Source organism: Furipterus horrens, unplaced genomic scaffold, assembly GCF_987537825.1.
Source record: "Furipterus horrens unplaced genomic scaffold, mFurHor1.1.pri manual_scaffold_2, whole genome shotgun sequence".
Taxonomy (NCBI): domain Eukaryota; kingdom Metazoa; phylum Chordata; class Mammalia; order Chiroptera; family Furipteridae; genus Furipterus; species Furipterus horrens.
Genome location: NW_028327172.1, coordinates 116173854 through 116200863, shown reverse-complemented (window position 1 = coordinate 116200863; position 27010 = coordinate 116173854). Strand labels below are relative to the sequence as shown.

At 39.7% G+C, this 27010-nt stretch overlaps 1 protein-coding gene and 1 pseudogene across 2 annotated transcripts in view; both read left to right on the top strand.

The window, feature by feature from the left end:
* The window catches only part of LOC150019335 (alcohol dehydrogenase 1-like), a 37553-nt pseudogene extending 14967 nt beyond the window's left edge, over nt 1-22586 (top strand).
* Nucleotides 5262-27010, top strand: part of LOC150019334 (alcohol dehydrogenase 6-like) — a 56756-nt gene continuing 35007 nt past the window's right edge. Inside the window, exon 1 of one of the 2 annotated variants that reach the window (XM_090266331.1) lies at nt 5262-5436. The gene's annotated coding sequence lies outside the window, so the exon portion shown is untranslated. Of the gene's footprint in view, nt 5437-12042; nt 12181-27010 lie in introns of those variants that run through there. The other variant, XM_090266332.1, reaches the window with a different exon arrangement.

Genomic DNA, 27010 nt, shown 5'->3' with positions numbered 1-27010 from the left:
AATCAACACATTTCTCTGGAGACGGGATCATGCTCCAGCACTCTCCTACTCCTAACAGCAGAAAAGACAGCTGTCAGTCAGTCAGGGCATGGTGCTCATGTCTCCAGCATTTCTGCTCCATGCAGCACCATTCAGCATGCACAGCGCACCCCCCTGTTCCAGGTTCTCAGCTGGGTACAGTGGGGTGGCAGTAAAGGATGAGAGGCCTCTAACTCTGCCAAGGGGCAGGATGGGAAAGCACTTAAGACTTGGCCTTGAATTCAGGCAGAACTTAACCTTAAAATCTGTGTGAACCTGGACTGATTATTTAACTTTCCTTATCTGTAAAAGGAGGACAAATAATAGTACCACCTCAAAGGGTTGACTAATGAGAAAATAAGATCATTCTTTTGAAGCACTTCTCAGGGAGCCTGACAGAAAGAGCAGCCCTCAATAAATATTAATTATGATAATTATGCATAAAATCAAGGTTACAACTTATGGTAGAAAAGACCCGCAGTCTTGTCAGCCTGTCTCAAAATGTCATAACACAGATGTAAGCTGGTGCATTGGAGCAGAGAAGGAGATGTCCTCCCTCTGAGTGAACAACTCCGAGGAAACTTTGTAGGTGAGGAGTCACTTGGGGCACTTGAAATCCTGGAAAATAGAGAAAAATTCTCATGGGGTCGTTTCTGTTGTCCTTTGTTCAGTGTAACCAGTATGTGTACGGTTTCCAGAAAATAGGAGTTTGACTTTCCTTTTACCCACATCTGGAGGCCTCCAAAAATCTATTGTACAGTCAGCTTTAATTAAATGTAGTCTGTCAAGGTGGATAAACTAATATAAAGGTCATGTTTCTCTAGAACTACGAAGGAAACCATCCCATGACTGGTTCATGACTGTGTCAGTAGGCTTTAATTATACACAGGGTGGGACAAAGTAGGTTTACAGTTGTGAGTACATGAAACACAAAGTTTAATTCTTGTATTATTCTCTGTTAATTACTGTATTATTTTACACATGAACAACTGTAACCTACTTTTGCCCTACCCTGTATTGGTTGAGAAATGACTGAGAACTGAGAAATATCCACCTACCAGAGAAGCCAGGGAGGGCCTGTGATTTCAAGTACTTCCACATTGAAAGTACTGAGGGAAAAAGAAAGTCCCACATCTTGTGTCTGGCAGTCAAGCCTCTTCATTACCTGACTCTAACCTTCTCTTCCACCTGAATTCTCCATATTCTCTGATAAAGGGCCTATGTTCCTTATAAGCATGTGTCCACATTCTCCCCCAAACAGAAATCCATTCCTCATTCAGCCCTTGCTCATCATGTTCCTTCTCCCCTTTTTTTTCTTTTTCTATTTTATTGTTGTTCAGTTACAGTTGTCCCAATTTTCCCCAGTTGCTCTCCACCACTCCCCCTGCCCACCCCACTCTCACAGTCAATCCCTACCCTTTTGTCTATGTCCACAGGTTCTTTATACTTGTTCCTTGACTAGATGCTTCCCCTTCTTTCCCCCCTTCTTCCCTGCCCCCTATCCTCTGGTTACTGTCAGTCTGTCCCTTATTTCCATGTTTCTGGTTCTATTTTGCTCATTGGTTTGTTTTGTTCATTAGGTTTCACTTATAGGTGAGATCATATGGTATTTGTCTTTTGCTGCCTGGCTTATTTCGCTAAGCATAATTCTCTCCATTTCCATCCATGCTGTCGTGAAGGGCAGGAGTTCCTTCTTTCTTTCTGTAGCACAGTATTCCGGTGTGTAAAGGTACCACTGTTTTTTGATCTACTCATTTACTTATGAGCACTTAGGCTATTTCCAGCACTTGGCTATTGCAAATAATGCTGTTATGAACATAGGGATGCATAGGTTCTTCTGAATTGGTGTTTAGGGTATAATCCCAGCAGTGGAATCTCTGGATCAAAAAACAGTTCCATTTTTAATTTTTTGAGGAAATTCCATACAGTTTTCCATCTCCCCTTTCTGTCCTCTTGGCCCTTTCAAATCCTGCTCAAACCTTGAGATCCACAGTCCCCACCCCCCAACCTCCCCCGATTCCCAGCCCCATGGAGATGCATTGGCTCCACTTCACAGTCACCCTTTCAGCATCTGCATGGCTCCTGGGCATTAGGGACCCACTCTCTTTGGCTGCTCTCTGTATTCAGTGCAGTGATCAATCTCTCAAATTCTACTGGAAATCCCTGGTCACCAGACTTCTTAAATTTCATTAATGTCATCAACTGCATTTAGTACCATGTATGCAATAGGTGGTTAATAAACAGTTGTTGGATTCTTGTGCTCATTTCCCTTAGGGCAGGCGCGTGCTGACCATGAGGAGTCCCACACTGAACACAATTCTGCACCTCCTCTTTTAGAGTTTTCAGATTAGAAGTGGGGTCAGCACTGGACAGGTCGACAAGACGGGGAAACTCTCACATGAGGTAGGAAGTGACCAGTGCCCTAGATTTCTCAAGTGGAATTCAAAGGAGGAAGACTGTACCCTGTCTTTTCATTTGTGCATTCTCAGCAACTAACTCAATGCCTGCCACATAGAGAGTCCTCGGATAATTGTCAACTAAACTGAAAAAGTGACTTCTACTTACAAAGTCAAGGAAGCCTTGTAAAGAAAGATATTTTATTAGGACTTATCAGGAAAGATGAGTTGGAATAGAGAGGTGTAGATGGAATTAACAACATGGGCAAAGAACCTTGAACAAATGATTTTCTCTCAATACCCACTTTTACACATTTTTTTGTTTATTCATCTTCCACATCCAATGACCTAGAGTTTGAGGGGATTAGAGCCACTACCACCTTGTTTTCCAGGCCCCAATGCATTTGGAGCCCTGATACCCAGCCATGACCTTCCATCACTCTATGACCTTATAGCTCCATGAACTGCCAACAGCACATTGGAACAAACTTCATCGAGTCAGGTCATCTTTCTTGATTCCATCTGGCAAGTGCTCTACTCTCACCCCTTGCCCTGCCTTCTAGAAGTTTAGGTTGGCGAGTGGGAGAGCAGGGGACTCATGATTGGGTATCAGTTCCAATAACAAGAGGAACAAAACAGTCCTGGAACCACATCTGGAATGTCCAGAGGTAACCCTGTCAACCTCTAAAGGGTCATAGAGTATCACTCACCTCTACTTCTGTCTCTTTTGTTCTTTTTCTCTCTGTAACCCAGCCCATCTCTACATAATATTTTAATCCAAGTACCAACTTCCAAATAGATTGTCCAGAGGATATTATTTGTTCAGATTGGGTCAGGGCTCCCCGTGTGGATGGCCACGTAATGGCCCCCCAAAGTGTCCACTTCTAATCCCAGGAACCTGTGAATATGTTACTTTACATGGAAAAAGGGATTGTGCAAGTGTTATTAAATTCAAGATCTTAAAATGAGGAAATCTGAATTATTTAGGTTGATACAATCTAATCATATGGGCTCTTAAAACAGGACGACCTTTCCGGGCTGTGGTCAGAGAGAGCGATGTGACTGTCCACAGCCTTCAGATGGACACATTACAACAGAGGGTGCATTAGTTTTCTATTGTTACTATAACAAATCATTACAGATTCACTTGAAAGATTATCAATAAGGCAAGGACTGGAATCTCTAATTCAGAATTACACAGCTAATAATGAGCAGTGCTGGCATTTGACTCCAAAGTTTAGGAGGGAAAAAACAGCGTTTCTAAAAGAGACTATCTCCTTTTTACCTAGAGGCCTCATAATTGATCAGAAACAAAGAGAGATTATTGTAAATGGCATAAATTATCCTCAGTCCAAATCCTTCATTTCTAGAGAGTTAAATTACTTGACAAACTGATGAAATTAATGATATTTTAATTGTTTTGTTTTGGTTTTAGTTTTGTTTTTGTTTTTTGTTGGTTTTTTTTTTAGGAAAAGAGAGAGCAAGAGATTGATTTGTTGTTTCACTTATGTATACATTTATTGGTTGATTCTTTTATGTACCCTGTCTGGGGATTGAACCTGCAACCTTGCTGTATCAGGATGATATTCTTACCAATTGAGCTACACTGCCAGGGGGGTTAACATTTTAAAAATATCTACAAAGCAAAAAATGAACAGAAAATATGTACATAAATTGTCTGAAAACTTGAAAGTATGTTGAGGGTTGAGGTGCAAAATGAAAAGCGGAGAAGGAATTTAGCATCAGTACATAGAACTCTGGACCAAGATTTTAAATTCCTTGAACAATTTTGAAAAATAACTATATAACCTACTATTAATTACTGTACAATTATAATTTTATTTTCATTTTAATATGGAAGCCAAAATGTTGGGGGAGTTGAAATGCTTGCCAGTGTGGCTGTGGCTGTGGAGCCAGTAACCCGGCCATGAAGAGCACTGTGAGTGAATTTGTTTGCGTGACTGCTGAGGGTTTTGGGAAGTAAACTAAGAGAGGCCAAGATCCAAAACCACAAAGATGTGCAAGCCAGTCTTCTGTGAGAGCCAAGCTACAAACATTCTTAATGTCCCACAAATGTTTTGTTGACTGATTTTAAATCATTTTCATATGTGCTTGGCAGATAGAAATACAATTACTAAGATGATGTAGAAATACCAAATGTTCATAAAACTTTAAAATAATACAAAGTAATGTAAATTTTATAGTTGCAACAAAAGAAAATATCTGAAAACTAAAAATACTATTTTAACGATAGGGAGATTTCTCCTCAAAATTAAAAAATATTGTTACTTCCCATGACACACACAAGTTATTGCTATCAATATCTAATATTCATGGAGTGTATAATTTGCTCAGTACTTAGCATACATTATCTCATTGAAGTCAAACCTTATAATTAACATATAGTATTGAACTATTTAATCAATTTGCCCCATAGTAAAAGTAGCTTTATCCAATATGCTAGAAAGTCCTAAAGAGAGACTTGGCAATCAAATTATTTTCAATCATATTTTAAATAATTTGTAGATACTCAAAATTTAGGGTTTTCAATTATGAATTCTATTGTCATGTATTATAAAGAATTCTCAGGTGACTTCTAAGATTCCCACACCCTGGGGTACATGCCTCCTATGATCTCCTACCCTTAAGTGGAGATAAAACCTTTGACTATAATGGGCTAGTCACTCCCTTGATTAGGTTATGTTAGGTTATGTCATATGGAAAGTGGTGATAGATTAGTCACTCCCATGACTGGGGGGGGGATTGGAAATCAGGAGATTGGAAACGTAAGAAGCTTTGGAATGAGCCACGCTGAGATTGTTCCCAGTCTACAACCAGCAAGAGAACAGAAGCTTTAGTCCTCCAGCCGCAAGGAACTGAACTCAGTCAACAACAATGTGAACTTAAAAGAGGAGCCCAAACTCCAGAAAGGAAGCTCAGCTGACACCTTGCTTTCAACCTTGAGGGACCCTGAGCAGAGAAACCAGTTTAGCCCTGGCCAGACTGTTGACCTCCAGAAACTGTGAGATAATTAATGAATGATCTTTCAGGCTTCTAATTTTGTGGTAACTTGTTACTGGACAATAGAAAGTTAATATGTTTTGAAGTAATGTTTCACGTAATTATCAGGCACTTACAACTGTGTTCATTTTTCAAGTACATTTTCACACATTTAGAGTACACTTCTATGTGTAATCAAGGGATATGTTTAGAAGAGGATCACTTTCAGGCAGTAAAAACAGACTTTGAAGAGGAGAGGGTGTTTTAGGAACTTTTGGAAAGATGTGAAGCAGACATGGGTAGAAATGGGAAAGTCATTTAGAATATAATTTTTACTTGTAGAAAGAAAGGCATAGGAGAAACTGAAATGGAATGCTACTTGCTAAACAATTTTAATGGAAAGTTTAGCTTAAATTAGAAGAGATTATGATGTAAGAATAAAAACAAGGGCTAACAAAATTTAATAAGTCTCATATACTGGCTAAATGGTAAAATTACTTATTTCTACTTCTCCTATACACATAAAGGAATTTTAAGTAGAGTATTTAATTAACAATTTTATAGTTCTGAAAATGTAACATAGAGACCCTAAGGACTCCATAAAAACCAGAAGTCCCTTCCTCCCAAAGATTATGAATGCTTGGCCCCACAATAACTGTTCTTCCCATTCCCCCAGTGTATGTAGAAGATTGGAGAGGATGAAGGAGGAATTGTCATCATGAGTTTTTGTCCCAGTGGGGAGCACTGAAGCTCTTTACTTTCTTCCTCTTTCTTACCCAACCTGTGGGAGAAGCCACAGACACCTGCTCTTCTGATTTCCTTAGGAGAGAAATCAATTTGATTCATATACACACATAAATGACTAATATAAAACTGATACAGATCAGCCCATAAGGGAGGAAACAGTGAAAAGCTAAAGGCAAGGTAACTAGTTTTCTGGATCTTGTTAATTTGTGCCTGTTGTCAGCATAATTATTAATAATGCTACCTTCTATTCACTCTTTAAAATTATACTGGTTTGGATAATAAATTGTACAGTCACCTCCCAATGCTGGGTAAGATGCAGGAGATGGAGAAAAGACAGAACAAACCCCCTGGAAAACACACATGCCAAAGACTTCTGCATCTCAGAGCTGCCTAAATCCTCTGTTCCCATATCAACCCATCTCTGAACAGGGTAGGAATGGTCCTAACTTCCTCTGTGTATGGCGAAGGGCAGACTGAGAAGGAAAATGAAGCCAACTCACACAAAGAAGCAGAAAGATAAAAGGGGAAGTGCTCCCTGAGGCCAAGTTCTGTTCATGGGTTCTATTTTTGCTGAGGCTCATGTTCATTGTTTGGTTGTTCATCTTCCTTTAAATTGCATGAGTTAATATATTCTCAATTCATAATGAAAATTGTTTTATTTAATATGGATCATTTCATTACTTCTTCTTTTTAAATTAAACCTTCTTCATTTAGGAATTACCCTTCCCTGACTCCATGATTGTCCAGTGTCGCTGCCTCTGAAACACCCTGGCCATGGGAGTTAGCACCAGACCCAGACCTGCCAATCACAGCATCACAGCCTCTGGTCAAAGAAGTTGGCCTTGGAATAGGCACATGACCCCAGCCACACTTGTTTGAGCTCTCCTTTGGGACTCTTAAGCAAATATCCTCAGAGAGGAAAGTTTTTTTTTTTCTGGGACTGCTATGCTGGGATGACATGAGTCCTGAGCCATCAGTATCATAATCGCTCGCTGCACAGGGAGAGCGTACCTGCAGCTGGAAGGGATGAGAGCCACCAATGCAGAGCTGGTAAGCAGACTCTGAGAGTGGTTTCTCTCACGTGCAGCTGGGAGGACCTCACCATCTTGGTAGATCATCATTAAACTGCTACACGATAGTTATTTTCATATTCCTCTTTCACACATGGGAAAACTGAAGCTGAATTTAAGTAACTGTTCCAAAGTTCAAACAGGGAAGAATTTGAACTCCAAAACTACAATTTTCTTATTATACTACCTTATTTCCCACAAGTTCATTCTATATGAACAAATAGAATACACAACACACATTGGGCATTGCTCTAGGAAAAATCCCTGTTCCCATGTGGCATACATTCAGTGAGGACTTACAGAGAAGAAACAAAATATGTTCGAACTTCCGGCCAAGATGGAGGCTTAGACGGACACACTAGGTCTCCCTCTACAACTATAGAGGAATACAACTACTTCAAAACAAAGGATAACTAGAAATTCCAGAAAATAAAACTACACGGAAGTCCAACATATGAAGTTATAAACCAGCGGTGCCATTTGGGCAGGTAAGAGTTAAAGTGGGCAGTGCTGTTTGCGGTCGCACCCGGAGCGGCAGGCGGCGAGGAATCCCAGCTGCGCAAGCCCCTGGCGGTGCGCGACCCCGGTGAGGAGTCCCGGCGGCCAAGCCCCTGGCGGTGCGCGACTCCGGAGCTGGGGAGAGCGGCCGCCGCATCGCCTTGAACAGTGAGGCCCAGGGGGGCGGGAGGACGGATCCCGGTCTCCTAGCTGAATAACTGTGTGAATCCATCTTGGACCCCCGCCCCCAAAGAAAGCACCACAGGGCTGCGAAATAGGTCGCGGACAGGCGCCGGTCGCTGATTTGTGACGCGTACACAGCCACTGCCCTCGACAGCCAGCCCAAGAAAACAAAAAGCATCTGTCAAAATGAGGCAGGCAACTTTAGAAATACGGGTAACACAACTCACCAGGCAGCAGATAGAGAACCTGACAGATGAACAGATAAGAAACCTGTCAGAGGCTCAGTTCTGGGCCATTGTTATCAGGTGGCTTACAGAATTCACAAAAGAGCAGGAAAAAGATATGAAAGAAGCGAAAAACTTTCATAACGAAAGGAACAAAACAGCATACGAGACAGAAGGAAAGGAAATAAAATCCAGAGTTCATTTCAACAAACTGGAATATGGAGAAGGAACAAGCAGTCAACCAATGCAGCGAGAGGAAATGGGAAGCAACAACGAAAGGATCAGAAACCTCTGGGACAGCTATAAAAGGCCCAACATAAGAATCATTGGTTTGCCAGAGAATGAGGAAGATGAATTAGAACTTGAAAAACTGAGTGAAAATATAATAAAGGAGAACTTCCCAGACTTGGGGAAGGGAATAGACCTGCAGGTCCAGGAAGCAAGGAGAGTTCCCAAGAGACTGGACCCAGGGAGAACCACTCCAAGACACATTATAATCAAAATGTCAAAAATTAAAGATAAAGAGAGAATCTTAAAAGCAGCAAGAGAGAAGAAAAGAATTATGTACAAAGGGGTCCCAATTAGACTATCAGCTGACTTCTCAAGGGAAACCCTACAGGCAAGAAGAGACTGGCAAGAAATATTCAAAGTAATGAAAATCCAAAACCTACAACCACAAATACTCTATCCAGCGAAATTGTCATTCAGAATAGAAGGACAGAGAAAGTGTTTCCAGGACAAAATAAAACTGAAAGAGTTCATTAGATCCAAACCACTGTTATATGAGATGTTAAAGGGACTGGTTTAAAAAAAAACAGAAGCTAGGGAGATGAAACAAAGGCAAACTAAATAGGCAACGAGAGGGGAAGAGGAACTGTGGGTACGGGAAGCATATTGGGGGGAGGTCAACAGGGAGGGGGAATGGGGAAAGGGAGGGAGATGATATAGGAATTGGGGATCAAGGTAGGAGGGAATGGAATAGACGGAGAGAGGTTGGGAGGAACTGTATGCACAACTAATGGACATAATCTAAAAGGGGGGGACAACTGGAGGGAGGGGGGCCACCGGGTGGAGGGGAGCAGAGGGAAGGGAAATTGGCACAAATGTAATAATTTAATCAATAAAACACATTAAATCTGAAAAAAAAAAAAAAGAAACAAAATATGTTCATTCTACAGTGAGTTAGTGATACATGCTAAGAATTAAACTAAAAACTAGGAATGGACATAGAATTTCCTAAGGGAGGATGTGTACACCATTTCAAATAAGGTGGTTAGGGAAGGCCTCCCTCAGAATACTCCATTTTCGCATAGATGTGACAGAGCTGAGGGAGACAGACACAAGCTGTCTGATGGAAGATCATTCCAGGCAAAGGGCACAGTAGAGGTGAGTGTCTGTCTGGAAGGCCCAAGATCAGTAAGAAACCTGTGCAGATGAGGTACAGTGAACAAGATAAGAGTGAAGAAGGGAGGTCAGAGAAGCAATGCGTGGCAAAGTCATTAGAGTATTGAGGCCATTTTGAGAAGATTCCAGCTTTTATTTTAAATGGGATAGAAAGCTACACAAAGGTTCTGAGCAGAGGCATGAACTGACCTGACTGATATTTTAACAGGGTCCATCTGCCTTTTGGTTGAGAATAGAGTACACACATGGTGTAAGATGAGTTAGGAAACTTACAACACATGAGAGAATTGGGGCATCTAAGCAGTTATTCCCAGTAGTTAGACAGTTAATTCAAATGGGTGAGATCAAAATGCCAAGCTATTCTTAGGGCAAAGTAGTGGGTGATGGACTCTTGTGGAAATTTTCATTGTTTAAGTTTTAAAAATGAAAAATAAAATACACTTGCCTGAAGTTAGAGACTTCATATTAGTGGTCTCCTAAGTGAGGTAGGGAGACATGAGGCAATAATTAGGTGTTTCTCCTTTTAGAAACTCTTATTCCTACAAACATTGCCCAGTGCACTGATGTCAGAGGAACATGCCTGACCTCCTCTATGAAAGTCCTCAGTCTGGTAGCCAGGTCTAGCCTGAGGTAGACCCATGTTATGGGGAAATACCCCATTTCCATCATTTTAGGCCCTTGGCTGGTTTGGCTCAGTGGATTGAGCGTCGGCCTGCGAGCTAAGTGTCGCTGGTTCGATCTTCCAGTCAGGGCACATCAGAGAAGGAAAACTCTGACTCCAAAAAAAAAACCTCTGCTGCCTTGCGGCATACCTCTTCAGGGGAAAGCCTAAGGGAGTAAACCCCGACGGAAAATCCGGAGCCGGAGTCCCTAAGGCGGTTTGACGTTGTAGTCAACACCGGCAACTCCTGCGGCGCACCTGAAGCCAAGCTGTATTGACTCCGTCTTTCCCTTGGATCCTTCAGCTGCGAAGAGAGGGGGGGTCTGCTGCATGGGCACCAGCAGACCCTCCATATCACCCTGCCCAGGCTCTGTAGCTTCAGCTTCACTGGAGAGGACACTCCAGCGTCATCGCAAGATGTCGATTCAACACGGGAGGAGACAGATACCGTGTCACTCCCGAGTCGGGCTGCACAGCCATTCTCGGCGGTGCAGATAGACTCTTAAGAAGCTACGCCATCGTCTCTCGAGATGGACGGCTGTCGACGATGACCTTTTCTACAATTAGATAAAACAATTTGAATAAAATGAGATATTTCTCATGGTTTAATCACTTAGTAAAGCAACTGGAGGAAAGAGGTGAGAATATTCTTTCCTGAATATGGGGAAATTGATTTTTTTTAATGGCAGATTATATATATATATTTTTTAAGTTATATATATATTTTAAGTTTCTGATGGACAACAGGCCATTAGGTTAGAATTCTTCCATTTCAAGCACCTTGGAAGAGCTAGGGAGGAAATAGGGCCTCCTCTTAGTGCTAGGATTGAGATCCTAAAACTCAGGCCTCTCTCTCCCTATTTCCAAGTTAGTATTTAGTCCTCAATCAAGCTGACTTCTTTGAATTAAGTGAAGTGCTTCCCAGGACCTCAGTGGCTTCCTAGAGAGAGCATATTTCTATGATTCTCATTTGCCAGAATAAAAGCTCTAACATGGGCCCCCTATTTTGCAAAAAATAAATTCTAAGTGATTTAGCACCTTTTAGTCCTAGAAGACAATCCTCAGTATTCTTTTCCAAAGTAAAAAGAAACCAAGTTTATGACTATCTGAAGATCCTCCATTCTAATTAGAGCCTCAGAAAGTTAATGCTAAATGGGACCTCAGGAAACAGATGCTGAGAGTTTTAAACAAAGTCTGCCAAATCAGGCCACCACATCATGCTTTTGACTAGTTGTAATCCAGAGCAGAGTCCTATATTTGCACTTTATGGAGGGTTTCATAGGAAACTTTGTCTAGCAAAAGGCTTTGTGGAATGAATAGTACTGCATTTGAGGCATGCCACATAGTTATGTAAGCATGTGATTCTTTGCCAAAACTTGCATTGAAGTTTATAAAATGCTAGCAAAGTCAAAACACTGTTTTTTTCCAAATGTGCAATTGCAAATCTGAGTAAACATTATTTTTAATTAAAATGTTGACTAGAATTTTAAGTCAGAGTCTTGTTTATTCACAGTAGGGAAAATGAATAATATTTGAAATGAAATGTTGGACTACTAGAAAGAGCAGTTCCCAAGAACGTATCTTGCTGCCTCATTCCATTCTTTGGTCAACATAATAATGCGCTTTGTGTGCTGGACACCTGACATAGTCAGAAATACTTCATCCTCTTAATTCAATTATTAAATCAGCCAAGAATGTTTGCATAGTATCCATTGGACACACAATGTTCTACCTGGTACTGTTTTAAGACGAAACTTGAAGCATAGTCCCTACCTTCTGAAACTTTACATGCAGAATAGGTTGAACTCAGTTACATCTCTGTAGCCTGTGGGGTGACTGGCAATGTCAGAAGAGAAGTGAAAAAAACTATGGGGCCTAAGGCTGGTTGCCTGGGATAACAAGGATTTTCACTTTGCTCCGTGAAGGGAATCCAACTCCATGAGGAACAAAAAATGGACAAATATATGTGCACAAGAAAGGTAAATAATATAAACTAGTTTATGAGGCTTCAGTTAGCTAATTGTTACAGAGAAATATTAAAAATCCTAGACAGAGGGAGGAATGAGAAATAAGAAAGGACGTGCTGGTGGAAAGGACTTTTGCTGACTGGAGTTGAGGTCGTGGGGAAAGGGCATTCCTGGGAAAGCTCTATAGTGTGTCTCCTCCTTTAGATATAAATCATTTCATGTCAGTATTGGTGATAACTAAAGCATGCTCTTTTTCTGGACAAGTGTCTGGGGAAGTTGACTACTGAGATAAATAAATGTATAAAAATGTCTAAAGGAATTAGCATTTTTCAGCTTTGGGAATTTAAATAATTATATTAAGGTCTTGAGACAAATATGCTGGACATTTTACAATTCCCAGGAGGAGGTGGTCAGCTTTTTCAAACTGCTGGCCTTTGGGTATGTAGATCCCTCAATTCAGAGAATTTTGCCCCTCTCTTCACCTGGTCTGCAGCAGCTCATCCTTCCGATGTGAGCTTACATTGATCTTCTACGAGTGGCCGTCCAAGGCACCTTAGAGGAAGTTGAAAACTCCTTCCTTTTTTCTCCTCTTTTTTTCCAACAATACCTTTGTTCTTGCCCTATTTACACATTACATTAAGTGATATATTTATGTTTATTTACTTTCTTATAAGTGGGTCTCTTAGAATACTATATGCTCCCTGATGACAGAAACTGTCAATTTGATTCACCACTGTGAGCTAGGTGTTTACCGGATTCAGTGCTTGGTACAACGTGGAAGTTGGGGGGGAAAGGTGCCAAATGAATGAATATCATTCACAGATCATTTAAAAGATTAAATTCTAGATTATTTATAACAAGAAGCTGGATATTTTATTTAACATTCTTCTAGCTATTTCTTGCTCATTTATCCTTTGATTTAACATCCATAAACTCAATTTGACCTTGCTTCATGGCTTCATTGACTAGAAATGAGAAATACATAAAAATTATCAATTTCCTGATCTCTCCTTAGAACTAGTGTTTTCAGATACCTTGAAAACTTTTTGGAGAATCTATAATATTTTACTCTATAGCATTTCATGTCTCCTTCAGTCTATTGTGTATGCATACTTTTCCCACATTTCAAACTGTTCTCTTTTGTATTGAATTTATTGAGGTTACATTGGTTAATAAAATTATAGAGGCTTAAGGTATACAATTCTATAATACATACATCATTTGTACACTGCATTTTGTGCTCACCATGCCAAGTCATGTCTCTTTCCATCACTACTGTCTTCCTCTGGTAATTAACATGCTGTTGTCTGTCCATGAGGTTTGGGGGGGTTTGTCTGTTTGTTGTTTACTTAATCCCTTCACCTTTTTCACCCAGTCCCCTTACCCCCTCCCCTCTGACAGCTATGAGTCTGTTTCTATTTTGTTTGTTTATTTTGTTCACCAGATTCCACATATACATAAAATTATATGGTGGTATTTGTCTTTCTCTGACTGGCCTGTTTTACTTAGCATAATGCTCTCCAGGTCCATCCATGCCATCACAAAAAGTAAGAGTTCCTTCTTTATTCACCTAAGTAGTATTCCACTGTGTAAATGTACCACAGCTTTTTTTATCCACTCACTACTGATGGGCACTTGGGCTGCTTCCAAACACGATACACAATTCAAATTTGTTTCACATCATAATTTATAACTAGAAGCATAGAATGAATTGGAAGAGTGGCTTCATTTGAAACTATAATGTCAAAATATCACTTTATATTGTGTACTTTTACTATGTATTAAAAAGCATTATAGACTTCTGGCCAAGATGGAGGCATAGACAGACACACTGTGTCTCCTGCCACAACTAAGAAGGAATAAAACTACCTCAAAACTAGAAACAACCAGAAGTTCCAGAATATCAAACTGCATGGAAGTCCAGCAAACAAAGATATAAAGAAGAAATATTCATCCAGACAGGTAGGAGGGGCAGAGCCAGGACAGAGAGGAGACAGTGTGGTGGTGGCAGCAGTGGCAGCAGTGGCAGCAGTGGCAGGCTGGCGAAAAGCTCATCACAGATTTTAAAAAGTCAGGAGGGATACCTGGAGAGCATTCCCAGCTCCTCACCAGACCTCACAGCTCACGGTCCCAGCACTGGGGAAAATCAAGCCTCATTGCTTCTGACTGTGCAGACCAGTGGGAGTTGGGGTGGAGGGAGAAACTACCAGTCTCTCAGAAGAGTCCACTTGTTTAAAGGGCCCCCACAGTCCTAGAACATCCACAGACCCACCCTCTCTGGGAACGATGGCCAGGGCAGCAGCTAGAGGGGCGCCAGTCCTGTACGGAAGTGGGAGAGGTGCCTGGGAAAATGGTGAGTGCTGGGCAGCTAGTATTGTTCCCTCTCGGACCCCTCCCCCACATACAGCACCACAACATGGTGAAACAGGTCACCCTGTATTGAGGAATTCCTAAGGCTCTGCCCCTTACAACATAACAGGAGCAACAGCTCTACCTGGGACACGGAGGCAAACAAACACAGGAGCCTGTCAGAATGAGGAGAAAGAGAAGTATGGTCCCAAAGGGGGAATGGATCAAGGTTCCAGTGGGAGAACTAAGCAACGAGGAGATAGCCAACCTAACAGATGAGGAGATAGCCAACCTAACAGACACAGAATTCAAAGCACTGGTGATAAAGATGCTCACAGTCTTGACAAATATGCTTGAGTATGGCAGAAGCATAAGGAAAGAAGTGAAGGCTATGCTAAGTGAAACGAAGGAAAATCCACACAAAACCAATGGTGAAGGAAAGGAAACTGGGGTTCAAATCAATGATTTAGAACATAAGAAAGAATAAAAACATCAACCAGTGCAAAATGAGGAAGGAAGAACTGAAATAAATGAGAAAAACTTCCCAAATTTTACAAAGGAGATGGACATACAGGTCCGGGAAGCATAGAGGGTCCCAGGCAAGCTAAACCCAGAGGAGACCACACCAGGACACATCATGATTGAGATGCCAAAGGTGAAAGATAAAGCGAGAGCCCTGGGGGCAGCAAGAGTGAGGTGGAGAGTTGCCTACAGGGGGCTGCCTAAAGGACTATCAGCTGATTTATCAGAGGACCCTTTGGAGGCAGAAAGGGACTGACAAGCAGTATTGAATGTGATGAAAGGCAACCTGCAACCAGGATTACTCTATCCAGCAAAGCTATCATTTGGAATGGAAGGGCAGATGAAGTGCTTCCCAGACAAGGTAAAGCTAAAGGAGTTCATCATCACCTAGCCATTATTATATGAAATGTCAAGGAAACTTACTTAAGAAAAAGAAGATCAAAACTATGAACATTAAAATGACAACAAACTCACAACTATCAACAACTGAATCTAAAAAATGAGAACAAAACCCAACTAAGCAAACCAGAGTAGGAACAGAATCATAGGTATGGGGCTCATTTGGAGGGTTATCAGCTGGGAGGGGGGAGGTGGAGAAATGGGGAAATGGTACATGGAGTAAACAGATTAATTGGTTCATACAAAATAGACAGGGGGAAGTGAAGAATAATATAGGAAAGGGTGAAGCCAGAGAACATATATGCACGACCCATGGACATGAACTAAGGGGGCTGGGACTGCTGGAGGGGAAGGGGGGTTACTAGGCAGAGAGGAGCAAAGGGGAAAAAATGGAACTACTGTAACAACATAATCAATAAAATATACTTTTTTTAAAAAAGCATTATACTAAAAAAAAATAAAAGAATCAGATACCACTAAGATTCTCAGAGGTACTTTCAAAATAAAAACTACTTTATTGAGGATAAAATTAAACAAATATCCCAAAATAAAGTGAAAAGTCAGGGGAAAAGAACGAAAAACTTTATAGGCAGATTTCCCTGGCAAGGTGGAAAGTTCTCTTTGTTCACTATTTGGCCATGACAAGCTCAGAAATGAGAAATGATCCCACAAAGTTTCATAATACATATTAATTATATAAAACTGTGACATACATAACATTTATAAAAATTGTGTCATATGTGACATTTACAGGAAGCTCTAGACATAAAATGGAGTTCATTTCAAAACTGTGATCTGAGAATAGAAATGTTTATTCTTTCTTAAAAATTTTTGATGTAACTATTTATATATAGCTGTATTTAATGTTTTTTTTTGAAATATGAGATAAAAAATAAACATTGCTTGATCTTTCATATTTTTCCAATCAAAAATGCTTTGGGCAGGAGGGTGGTGGGGACAATTTTTCCTGCATTAATTAGGTCCTAGGTTTCTAACTACAGACATTGCTACTGGGTGAAGAAAATGTCTAAAATGATTCTTAGGTAGAGATTTTATATATATATATATACATTTTTATAAACTGTAACTATAAGTGCTTTGAGGATTTCCATAGCTAAACTTAGCTAATGTTAAAGTTATTTCAGAAAGAAATTCCATCTACTCTTCAAGCATTTCAGCTTCTTTTTTTCCCCCCACAAACTTAGATTAAGCCTAGATCAACAAATTGGTAAAAGGAAAAACTTACCCCTGGGCTCAAGCCACTTTTTATTGGGAAATACTCATTGTGCAAAAGTGACTCATAATTACATAAACATTTTGCAATCTACCAAAGTAGGACTACCCAACTATATTACATCCTTGTATCAAAACCCCTATTTCTGCTTCTCTTCCTTATTTTTCTTATAAAGTATTATATGTGCATTTCAGGTGCTTTAATACTTTATCCACAGCCATTAAGAGTTTAAAAACAAAAATGGAATTGATTCTTCAAACAAAAAATATCACCACAAAACATTTTGTAAAGTATTCAAACTTCATTAAGAATTTTTAACATATTATATATAGATAAGATAGATAGTAATGCCAGTGCAGTTGTACTAAATTTAAAACACTTTTGTTAAATGGAGTCATTACTAAGTAAATGGGACTTAGGGACTTACAGCCCTACTTTATTGAATTGAACATTATGATATATATTGCAATGTGACTCTAACTGCAATTTTATATTTAGGTAGTATTATTAAAAGGCATATTTTCTGCAGTATTAATATGCAGGACAATAACCTCATGCACCTTGGTGGTATGTTGTTTCAAGTTCACCTAGTTACATAATGATAATTGTTAAAGTTAATCATTGAAAATATGGCCTTCAATATCCTACTTCTTTCCTAATCTAATCAACTTGTGCATGCAACTTTAAAAACTAATTCAAGTTAATTTATAACAAGAATTTTAAAATATATATATTTATAATTGAACCCCAAGAAGAGTGTTTACAATGTGCTAAAGACTATTCTCAATACATTTTACTGAATTTATAATACTCAGTACAATGAATATTACTTTAGGAAACACATGTCATCTTTACATTGCTAAATCTGTTCTAAGTGATGGCAGCTGGTTAAAATGCTTTTTAAGAAACAATCTCTATTCTAACATAGAAGTTCAAGTATACAAGGTATGTCCAGAAAATATCCAGCCACATAATATGAAAAACAGACATTTATTGAAGAAGATACAAGAAACATTGTACATAGGATAATGATGCCTCAAACTAGGCACCTTGGGACCTCACACATTCTTCCAGTTGCCATTAGCTGCCTGATTGTATTTTCCTGAATCTCAGCAATGGGCTAAAAATTTTTCCCTTTCAAAGGTAATTTTAGTTTTGGGAAAAGCCAAAAGTCACAGGATGCCAAATCTGGCCTGTAGCGGGGCTGAGCCACTGAAGTGATTTGATGTTTCATCAAAATAACTTTGCACAAGACATGATACATAAGCAGGTATGTTGTCATGATGAAGCTGCCAATCACCAGCTGCTCATAGCTGCAGCCTTCAGAACTATTATATTAAAAGTTTCCAAGGAGGAATGTTCAAGCTTAATACAAAATCTGATGCAGATTCATTGCTCTTCTCACTCCATAATTTTGAATGCAATGACCACACAGTACTCATGCTCACTCAATGGCACATACCACCCCCACTGACTAGTACAGTGAAGTCATCATTTTCATGCATGCTCATTTTATTCCACTCCCCTTGGCTGCCAGGACACATCCATGTCACCCAAACCATTCTCATTATATTAACAAGGGTTGAACTTTTTCCAGACAGACCTCATATATATTTTTCAAAATGTATTTTTAGCCATGGTTGGTGTGACTCAGTGGATTGGGCACCATTCTGCAAACCAAAAGGTTGCCAGTTCAATTCCCAGTCAGGACACATGCCTGGGTTGTAGGTCAGGTTCCCCAGTCAGGGTCATGTGAGAGGTAAACCACACATTGATGTTTCTCTCCCTCTCTTTCTCCCTACCTTCCCCTCTCTCTAAAAATAAATAAATAAATAAATCTTTAAAGAATCCTTGAATGAAGCCAGTATTACCCTAATTCCAAAACGAGGTAAAGACTCAACAAAGAAAGAAAACTACAGGCCAATATCACTGATGAACATAGATGCTAAAATCCTCCACAACATATTGGCAAACAGGATCCAGCAACACATTAAAAAGATTACACACCATGATCAAGTGGGATTCATCCCAGGGATGCAAGGACGGTTTAATATTCGCAAATCAATAAATATAATATGCCACCTAAACAAAATGAAATACAAAAATCACATGATCATATCAATATATGCAGAAAAAGCACTTGATAAAGTACAACACCCATTTATGAAGAAAACACTCAGCAAAATGGGAACAGTGGGAGTATACCTCAACATAATTAAGGCTATATATGAAAAACCTGAAGCCAACATCATACTCAATGGGAAATAACTGAAAGCATTCCTTCTAAGATCAGGCGCAAGACAAGGATGTCCACTATCTCCACTCTTATTCAATATAGTGTTGGATGTTCTAGCCACAGCAATCAGACAAGAAGAAAAAAAAAAAAAAGGCATCCAAACTGGGAAAGAGAAAGTAAAACGGTCATTATTTGCAGATGACATGATAGTATACATAGAAAACCCTATAGACTCCACTAAAAAAATATTTGACATAATCAGTAAATTTGGCAAAATAGTAGGGTACAAAGTAAATATACAGAAATCTAAGGCATTTCTGTACACCAACAATAAAATATCAGAGATAGAAACCCAAAAAAAAAAAAAATCCCATTTACTATAGCAACGAGAAAAATAAAGTACCTAGGAATAAACTTAACCAAGGAGGTAAAAGACCTGTACTTGGAAAAGTATGTAACACTGAAGAAAAAAATTAAGAAAGATACAAATAAATGGAAGCATATACCATGTTCTTGGATGGGAAGAATGAACATCATTAAAATGTCCATACTACCCAAAGCAATTTACAGGTTCAACACAATACCTATTAAAATACCAATGACATATTTCACAGACCTAGAACAAATTCTTCAAAAATTTATATGGAACCAAAAAAGAACCCAAATAGCCAAAGCAATCTTGAGACAGAAGAACACAGCAGGAGGAATCACAATACCAGACATCAAACTATACTACAAAGCCATTGTGATCAAAACAGTCTGGTACTAACATAAGAACAGACATATAGATCAATGGAACAGAATAGAGAGCCCAGAAATAAACCCAAGCCTATACGGTCAACTAATATTTGACAAATGGGGAAGGAGCATAAAATGGAGTGAGAAGAGCCTCTTCAACAAATGGTACTAGGAGAACTGGACAGGGACGTGCAAATAAATGAAACTAGACCACCAACTTACACCACACACCAGAATAAACTCAAGATGGATCAAAGACTTAAATGTAAGCCATGACACCATAAAAGTCCTAGAGGAAAACATAGGCAGGAAAATTTCAGATATCCCACGTAGCAATATTTTCACCAATACATCTCCTAAGGCAAAGGAAATAAAGGAAAGAATAAACAAATGGGACTACATCAAACTAAAGAGTTTCTGCTCAGCAAAAGAAAACATTAGCAAGATGAAAAGGAAACCAACCATATGGGAAAACATATTTGCCAATGATACCTCAGACAAGAGATTGATCTCCAAAATATATAAAGAACTTACACATCTCAACACCAAGAAGACAGACATCCCAATTAAAAAATGGGCAAAAGACCTGAACAAACACTCCTCCAAGGAGGATACAAGAGGGTTCATAGACACATGAAAGAATGCTCAACATCACTAACCACCAGAGAGATGCAAATAAAAACCACAGAGATACCACTTTACACCTGTCAGAATGGCCATCATCAACAAATCAACAAACAACAAGTACTGGCGAGGATGTGGAGAAGCGGGAACCCTACTGCACTGTTGGTGGGAATGCAGACTGGTGCAGCCACTAAGGAAAACAGTATGGAATTACCTCAAAAACTAAAAATGGAACTGCCTTTTGAACCAGTGATTCCATTGCTAGGATTATACCCGCAGAATCCTGAAACCTCAATTCAAAAGAACTTATGCATCCCTATGTTCATAGCAGCGCTGTTCACAAAGCTAAGTGCTGGAAAAGGCGTAAGTGTCCATCTGTAGATGAGTAGATTAAAAAGCTGTGGTACATTTACACAATGGAGTACTGTGCAGCAGAAAGAAAGAAGGAACTCCTACCATTGTGACAACATGGATAGAACTAGAGAGAATTATGCTTAGTGAAATAAGCCAGGCAATGAAAGAAAAATACCATGTGCTATCACCCAATACAGGAGACTAATGAACAACACAAACAAATGAACTAAATAGGACAAAGAGTAGAATAGTAGTCAATAGGGGTGAGAGGAGAGGTAGAGAAGGGGGATAAGTAAGGGAAGGGTTTAGTCAAAGAACCTGTATAAAAGACTCATGGACATGGACAACAGGGAGGGATATGATTGTGGGAGAAGGGGTGGGCTAGGTGGGAGGCAGCAAGGAGGGAAAAATGGGAAAACTGTAAATGAAAAACAATAATAAAATAAATTAATAAATAAAGTATATTAAAAGAAAAGAAAAAAAAGAACTTTTACCATCAAAAGTACATGAGAAAAACTTGCTTGAAAAAGGTGCGAAGGCATCCTACTTTCGATCAAGAGAAAGTGCATTTCTGCAGTACTTTCAAAGTGACGGTGGCTTTGTGTATTGCCATAACACACATGGTTTAATGGAGGAACTTGGAATTCCAGTCTATAATGCAACTGAATAGCGACTGTTCATTGATAGCTCAAAGCGGAGCTTGAAGTGTTCCTCCTCCACAATGGCAATTTATTTGGTGCAGTCCCACCTGGCCATTCAGTTTGTTTTCATGAACAATATGAAGATGTAAAAAGAGTCATTGATCTGTTGCAATATCACAAGCACAACTGGATCATCTCTGTTGACCTTAAAATGGTCTGCTTCCTTCTTGTACATTTTCTGTGTTAGATATACAAATACCACTGCATTACAGTTACCTACAGTATTCAGTACAGTAATATCTGTACAGGTTTTTAGCCTAGGAGCAATAGGCTATACCATCTAGGTATGTGTAAGTGCATTCTGATGTCTAAAGAAGGACAAAATCATCTAATGATGCATTTCTCAGAATGTATCCCATTGTTAAGTGACACATGATCATAATCAGAAATAAAATGTGATTGAAATAGGTACATTTATAAATGTTACTTTTTAAAAGTAGCCTGTGGGGAGGAGACAAGACCACCATAAAAAACTGATACCTTCGCCCTAAATAGGGCAGTTCAAATCTTCCACTGATTTTTTTTTTTTTAAGGTAAAACATAGGTTATCAACTGGTCCAGGTCAAATGTATTTACATCTTACATTTATTTCAATGTTTAATATTTTAAGTGTTTTGAGTCTTTATTTAGAATGTTGGTGATGTTTTTGTGACCAGAAATATGCCATATGAACTTAAGTCTTGTCTAAAGCAATTAGCCTGTAGTAACATTGGTTTTGTTATATGTCTTTTCACTTAAAGTTGCAGTTTCCAGAGCATATGGAGAACCTTTTGTGAGAACTTACTGTATTTTTTCTGAGTAGTTGCTATTCATTCGTAGCAATGCATGTTGGATTTTTCAGAGATCAGTGTTCATCAATATATTGCCTGGAATCAACAGGCACTAACAATATAACCAATATTGCGTGTTGGCTCTGTAAGTGTACAATGTAGAGTGCTATTTGCTGGTACGGAATAATTCTAAGTGGCATTAGGAAAGGAGTATGACAACAATGGTAAATTAAAGACTAATTATTTATAAATTACCAGCGATATTAAAGTGAATTGAATCTCCTACTCAGTCATGAGCAAGATTGACTTTTTTCTCACATTTCCAAGTCTCCATTCCCTACCCCAGTCTGGGGCTTCCTTATCCAGAAGCTCTGCACTGTTTCTACATGGAGGCTGGTGCTGCTGGCTGCCCCAATGGAGCCATGTCTGAGAAAGATGAAGGCTCCTACTCTAAGGGAATTCAGACAAAAGAAAACAAAACTCAGGTGTAAAGAGTGAGAAGTTGGATACACCATGGATTTGGGGGAAGAGAATGCCAAATTTGGAATGCAGTATTCCCTCACTTATCACGGGTATTATGTTCTAGACCCCCCCCCCCCCCGCGAAGTAGGAAACTTACACTTTATTCTACACTCTTAAACCTACATAATTTTAACAACATACGTATACAGTACCACAAAATCCTGTGATATAGCAAAAAATCTGCGATAAATAATTAAATATAATATTTTTAAAAATCCCGTGATACAGTGAGGCTGTGATAAGTGAACTACGATATAGAGAGGGACTACTGTAATCTCTTTCCCCCACTGGATCTCATTATTTCTCCTCGGGAAGTGCCATTTGGCTTGCTAAAGTATAACTGGTGAGATCACCTTTGCCAATAAATTCCCAATACACAAACAAGAAAAAGAACACAAAAATTTGTTTAGATGGTTGATTACATTGATTTCTGATCACATGAGAGTGGTGCAATGTGATACTTTGGTCATTCAGACCTGCTCACTCAGATCTGCTCATATGCTTTTGACTTTTTAGGCAAAATTGCTTCGTGATTACCAGCTTTCATCTAACAAGTATTTCCACAGTTATTAAAGCTATGGCAAATGAGTTTTACCTTGTGTGATTAAATAGCTTGTGTATTGTGTGGCTCCCCTAATCCGCTCTTACCATCATATCAAGATGCCCAATAACTTCCAAACTGTAGCTCACATCATTGCCAGTCATTTCTGACAGCACCTCACTGAAGGGCTTGGTGAAGTCCTTGGGGCTGATGCACTCCGTGGCTCCTACAGCCATGGTCTTCTCAAATTTGCCTTTGTTGAGGTCAATTCCAATGATCCTGGAAGCACCAGCCAGCTTACAGTCCATGATGACTGAAAGGCTAACTCCTCCCAGGCCAAAGACAGCACAAGTGGAACCTGGGGTGACCTGTGGAGAGAAAAATGTTTTATCCAACTCCTTACCTGACACCTCCTTTGGATGTCTCACGGGTTATTTCAAGCTGAATATGTATAAAACTGAATTCTTAATTTTCTTATCCCGTGACCCTTGAACATATTTATTCCCACTCCAATTTTCTTCATCCATGCCCTTCCCTATCTATTACCTTGTATGCAATACAACATAGAGCCCTGTTAACTTTACCTACAAGGTATATTTTAAATCTCTCCAGGTGCAAACTTCAGTTGTCCTCTCCTGGTGGTGTCCCATGGACAGAGCTTAATTCTCCCAGGAACAATGTGTGACAACACATGTTTGTCAACCAGGGAAGTTCACTCAAGTCTTTGCGTCAGGTTTCTATTGGGGACGCAGGCATGCAGCACTTACATGAGTTCTACTCAGACCCCAGCACCACCAGAGGTCAAGGTGATGGCTCAAAGCCCCAGGCTTTCATTCACCATAATCCACAGTGTTAGCATAAACTGTCTGGCACAGCACAGGTCTCAGGTGCACAAAGACAACCACATCAGACACTCACATTCCAAAGAGTCAAAAGTAATCTCACAGGAGCCCATCAAGGGCCAGTCCTGAAGACCTCTGGAATGCTGAACACAGACTGTTATTAAAGAATACTAAGGGGATCTGTACAGTGAAGAAAATCAATAGCAAAAAGTAATAAAATGTTTTAAAACAATATATATTTAACACTTCTATTTTAGACTGTGGTTTTCTTCCACAATAATGATATGAAAAATTTACTGTGTATATTAATTTCTAGTTCTCATTTCTTAAAACAGGATGGTTGGGAAAGGAAGAAAACTTGGTTCGTTATTGTTATTGGTTTTGGTTTTTGGTTCTTTGGTTTTTTCTGTTGTTGGGTTAGCAGAGAATAGAGCCATGATCCACTTAAAGGCTCAGAGGCAGGGTGACAGGGGGGTTAAGAAACTATCACTATGAGGGGAGGCTGGAACCTAAGGAGAATTGCTTAGAGGTGCAGTTCCTTAATGATGAAAAGTATCACATTCACAGCCACCACAGTTGAATACTTACTGGAAATGAAAGAAGGAAGTACAGCAGTGCATAAAGGAGACTGTAGCTTTCTGGAGCTTACTGTCTAATCGTCGTCGGCAGCCGTCCGCCTCGAGAGACGATGGTGTAGCTTCTTAAAAGTCTATCTGCACCGCCGAGAATGGCTGTGCAGTCCGACTCGGGAGTGACACGGTATCTGTCTCCTCCCGTGTTGAATCGACATCTTGCGATGACGCTGGAGTGTCCTCTCCAGTGGAGCTGAAGCTACAGAGCCTGGGCAGGGTGATATGGAGGGTCTGCTGTTGCCCATGCAGCAGACCCCCCCTCTCTTCGCAGCTGAAGGATCCAAGGGAAAGACGGAGTCAATACAGCTTGGCTTCAGGTGCGCCGCAGGAGTTGCCGGTGTTGACTACAACGTCAAACCGCCTTAGGGACTCCGGCTCCGGATTTTCTGTCGGGGTTTACTCCCTTAGCCTTTCCCCTGAAGAGGTATGCCGCAAGGCAGCGGAGGTTTTTTGGAGTCAGAGTTTTCCTTCTCTGATGTGCCCTGACTGGAAGATCGAACCAGCGACACTTAGCTCGCAGGCCGACGCTCAATCCACTGAGCCAAACCAGCCAGGGCCTTTACTGTCTAATAAGTACAGTTAAAGACACAAGACTTTGAGATTTGGGACACATAATATTTTATTAGCAGTCATGTTTCCTTGAATAATGGAAGAGTTTCTGTTTAGATGCAGTAGACAGAAAAACAAGAACTTCTCTGAGCACGTAAGCAACTTTAAACCGAGAGTAATGTTAAGGAACCAACGACATGAGGGCTCAGGAGATGAGTGCACCAGATAGACTAGCATGTGTAGATGCCTTCATGCAGAAGCTCAGCAGGTTTGCAGATGCTAAAAGAGGCAAGTAATCCTGGATTACATGAGGTTGTCCCAAGTATGAAAACTACTGAAGAATTTTGGGGCAAAACTAATGTGGCCCAGGTTATGTTTTATGAAATTACTCTGCTTGTAAATGGAAAATTACTAGAGATCGTCAAGAAGAGTAACAAGGACAACAGAAGAAACTCCCCAGCATCTGTTTAGTCAAAATGGATTATGTCCCCACCCCCAAATTCATATGTTGAAGTCTTAACCCCTAGTACCTCAGAATGTTTTCTTATTTGGAGATAGGCTTCTTGCAGAGGTAGTCAAGTTAATATAAGGTGATTAGGCTGGACCCTAATCCAGTATGACTGGTGTCCGTATAAAACGGGGAATTTAGATACAAAGACTGACATAGATGGAAGATGATATGAAGGTACATAGCGAGAAGACAGCCAAGGAGAGCTGCTTGAAACAGATCCTTCACTCATAGCCCTCGGAGAAGACCAGTGCTGCCAGCACCTTGATTCTAGTCTTCAGCATGTGAGATAATAAATTTCCATTTAAGCCCCTCAGTCTTAAAATCGTTTCTATTTAAGCCACTCAACTCAGTCTTAAACTCACAGAAGATTCTGAGCCTAATACCAACCAACATGCAGGATCCCTCTCATCATGGGATTTATAATATTGCTTCTTCTGGCCCTACTTTGAATCTCAGTACCTTTGTATAGTAAATTGGTACTGTTGTGATGAAAATAGAATGCAGATGTTATCATGTGGCCAACACAACAGTAGATTTTTATAGCCAGACCCTCCTATAACTCTCTTAATGAAAGGTAGAGGGGAATGGTGTGCATGAAGGTAAGAGTGGAGCAAAATCTTACTGTTACTACAGTGTGCAGATAACAGGAGAAGGTCAAAGAAGGACTGGCAGCAACACCTATTCAACAAGCTGCTAACCAAACCAAGGTTAGGCTGTATCCAAAAGAATGGGAGAAGCACTCCAGGAAGCTGTCATTTCTCCAGGCACAAATGAGTTTCTTATTCTTTGGAAAAAGTAATCTCAATACTATCTGACTTACAGAATATTTTTAAAGGAGTTATTAGTCATGATTACCAACCATTTTTATCAGAATCATATCAATAAAAAGTCAACAAATAAAGGCTTTAAAATGCAGATTAGTAACGTTTTTAATAGATAATTAAATCATAAATTTCATATCTAGTATGACAAGATCCTTAACAATAAACAAGAACAAGTAAGAGAATATACAAAATTTGGGAAATATCTCCTTATTTAAGAATCCAACCTCACAACAATGATATATTCAATGTAGGTATAATAACACTTTAGGCTTAGGTACTCCAAGGCTCATTACCTTAATACGAACTTCTTTACCCTTTGGTGGGGCAACTTCTATTTCCTCAATGGAAACAGGTTTATTTGCCTTCAATAACACAGCTGCCTTGCATTTAATAACCTAAGAAATTAGTGAAAATTATAATGGTTGTAATTACAGTATATCTTCACAAATACAGATTCCCCAAATAATAAAAATATGGACAAAAGATTTTATGTA